General features: G+C 39.7%; 1 pseudogene; it reads left to right on the top strand.

Moving 5' to 3' along the window:
• The first annotated feature begins 394 nt into the window (after positions 1-394).
• LOC121438128 lies at positions 395-522 on the top strand (annotated as a pseudogene).
• Positions 523-3,412: the final 2,890 nt, after the last annotated feature.

The following is a 3,412-nucleotide window of genomic DNA, read 5'->3' as shown; positions in this document are numbered from 1 at the left end:
CATGGCTTCTCTCTTGAGTGTATAGCTCATTTCATCCCCAGACGAAAAGAATGAAACAAAAGTTGCTGTCATGGTCTAAGAATGAAGCGAACTTTAAGACCAGAGGTGTGTTTAATCTCTAACTGCTGTCTACATGTGAGACCCAAACAAGCGAGAATGGGATGGAGTTGGGATTCTGTTGGGTAGAACACTTGTCTAGCATGTGCCAGGCCCTGGGTTTAATCTTGAAAAAGGAAAACAATTTTTTAAAGAAGAAATATTTTTAAAGATCAAAAGAATCAAGCTCTCCAGTGAGAAAACAATGCTTGCAGTCAAAACTCAAATGACTTCCAACACAAGGTGAAAGACAAAATGATTTCCTCATCGTACACAAGTGCAATTTGGTAGCAACAAACTGCAGCTAATTAAGCTAACCAGGTCCCTTTCCCCATGGGGGCCTGGCATGCAATGGCTGCAACAGCCCCCTTGGAAGTATATGTAACTTATTGCCCATATGGGTAGCCCTAAGGGATTGCAATTTTCTGGCACTTATTCAAGTCTCTGATCTCAATTCTGCCCCCAATTTGGTTCCAGACAGGTATGTGTGGTAACTTTGGTAAGACCCAGGGCACAGTGACCACAGTTCACATTGGCCAGGTCATCATGTCCATCCACACCAAGCTGCAGAATAAGGAACATGTGATTGAGGTTCCTCATCGAGCCAAGTTCAAGTTTCCTGACCACCAGAAGATCCCCATCTCAAAGAAGTGGGGCTTCATCAAGTTTAATGCAGATGAATTTGAAGACATGGTTGCTGAGAAACTGTTAATTTCTGAAAGCTGTGAGGTCAAATATGTCCCCAATCATTGTCCCCTGGACAAGTGGCGAGCCCGGCATTCCAGAGGGCTTCCATGGTACTCTCCTGTATGCTGTGGGATAATGCTATTGTACCCTGTAAATATTTGTCACTTGTATTCATTTAATAAAATGCTGACTGGTCAGTAGCCAGGCAGGAAGTATAGGCAGGGCAACCAGACTAAGAGAATTCTGGGAAGAGTAAAGGCTTAGTCTGCAGTCACCACCCAGATGCAGAGGAAACAAGATGAAAATGCTACACTGAGAAAAAATTATTGGTTAATTTAAGTTGTAAGAGCTAGTAATAATAAGCCTAAGCTAATAGGCCAACCAGTTAATAATCAATATAAACCTCTGTGTGTTTTGTTGGGACTGAATGGCTGCAGAATAGGGCAGGACAGAAACTTTCATCTACACCTGTACCTACTAAATCAGTAGTTCAGTAATAAATCTTACATCCATCTGAAAACAAACAAAACAAAACAAACATAAAAAAGAGTTGTAATTGGAGGTTCATGAATAACCATATAGAGGCTTAATATTACTTATAAATGCTTGGTCAATGACTCAGACTTATTATTATCTGGCTCTTGCATCTTAAGTTAACCCATTTCTATTAGTCTGTGTATTGCCAAGTGGCCTGTGGTTTACCTGTGGTGCTCTGGCATATTGCTCCTTGGGCGGCTGCTGATATGTCCCAAACTCTGCCCTTCTTTTCCTGTATCTCTGCTTGGATTTCCTGCTTGGCTCAATCCTGTCTTGCCTTAGGCCAAAGCAGCTTTAATATCAGCCAATAAGAGAAACACATATTCACAGTGTACAGAAAGACATACTTATCAAGTTGCTACTCATGTTTTTTTTTTTTTCCAGCCATATTTTTGGGCCTTCTTCATTCATTCAGATCCTCTGTACACAAAGTCTCAACACACTGTGTATCCCCTCGGAGAAGGAAAGTCAAAATGGCAAGATAGGCAGGAATTCAAAAGATGTCCATAGAAAAAGAGACCAATTATGCCCCAAATTCAAGAGCACAAACAGTTTGAAAGTCAAAACATTTTTTCCTCTCTTGTGCCTAAGGGAAATCCATTGAGAAAGAAGTTTATAATGTGTTTTTATAAGACAGAAATACTAAGAAGGCATTATAAGATGTTTGTTTTAAAATGCATTTTTAAAATATGGTAAGATTTGTCTGAGAAAACCACCCGGGATCCCTCCTGCATCCCTTCTCAGTGCAAAGGGCAGGGGAGAGCAGAGTCCGTCTGTGTCACACTGCGCAATATTTTCCTGATAACATTTCATTACATTTGAAACATCTGCAACCGGTCAAGAGTAATCATTAAATACAAAGAAGAATTGCCAATGTGTAACAGAATCCAAGATAAATCTAGCAGAAGCCTGCTGTAAACAGGGCTGTGTCAGCAGAGACTGATTAGGTCAATGTTCAGTCTTGGGGACTGACTGAAACAGTAGAAGACCCTTGTTGCCACAGGAGATGAAAGGTGGTGTTTGACCAAATAAGGGAATAGGCCTTGTTGGTTAGCCTTAGGAAGGCAATCTAATGGTTTTAGCAAGACAGAGTCCCTTCAAAGAGCACTGACTGCTCTTTCAGAAGATCTGGGTTTAATTCCCAGCATTCACCTTGCAGCTCATAGTCATTTGTAGCTTCAGTTCCAGAGGATCCAACATCCTCTTCTGGTCTCTGAGGGCACTGCATACATGTGGGGCACAGACATTCATGCAGGCAAAGCACCTATGCACATAAAATAAAAATAAACAAAAAATAACATTTTTTTTTAAAAAGTTTCCCTATTTTCCTTCTTGAACTATTTCTTGTTTTCTATCATATTTTGTTGCTTTTTTGCTTTCTGAAAAACTTTGTTTTGCCTTATTCTTAATATCTGAAGCATGTGGGAAATTTCTTTTACTGAATTCCAGGTTGCCAGCATCTTATGATTCATATACTATTTTCTTATTCTTAAATTTAAGAAAATGTTGTTTTGCAACTCTGATATACCATCTCACCCCTGTCAGAATGGCCAAGATCAAAAACACTAATGACAGTTTATGCTGAGGAGGATGTGGAGTAAGGGGAACACTTCTCCATTGCTGGTGGGAAGGAATACAAACTTGTACAACTGCTTTGGAAATCAGTATGGCAGTTTCTCAAAAAAAAAAAAAAAAAAAAAAAGAAATCAATCTACCTCAAGACTCAGCAATACTACTTTGGGCATATACCCAAAGGATGCTCAATCATACCACAAAGACATTTGCTTAACTATGTTTGCAGCAGCATTATTCATAACTGCCTGAACCTGGATACAATCTAGATGCCCTTCAACCGAAGAAAAGGTGGTACACAATGAAGTACCACTCAGTGGTAAAAAATAATGACATCTTGAAATTTGCAAGCAAATGACCAGAACTAGAAAAAAAAAAACCATACTGAGGAGGCAACCCAGACCCAGAAAGACAAATATAGTACGTACTCACTCATAAGTGGATATTAGACATATAGCAATGGATAACCAGCCTACAGTCCACAACCCAAGAAAACCTAGACAACAAAGAGGACCCAAAG

This window comes from Microtus oregoni, unplaced genomic scaffold (genome assembly GCF_018167655.1).
Source record: "Microtus oregoni isolate MIOR12 unplaced genomic scaffold, Mior012 000054F_ref0000373, whole genome shotgun sequence".
Classification (NCBI taxonomy): domain Eukaryota; kingdom Metazoa; phylum Chordata; class Mammalia; order Rodentia; family Cricetidae; genus Microtus; species Microtus oregoni.
This window is presented reverse-complemented; position numbering and strand designations above follow the sequence as displayed.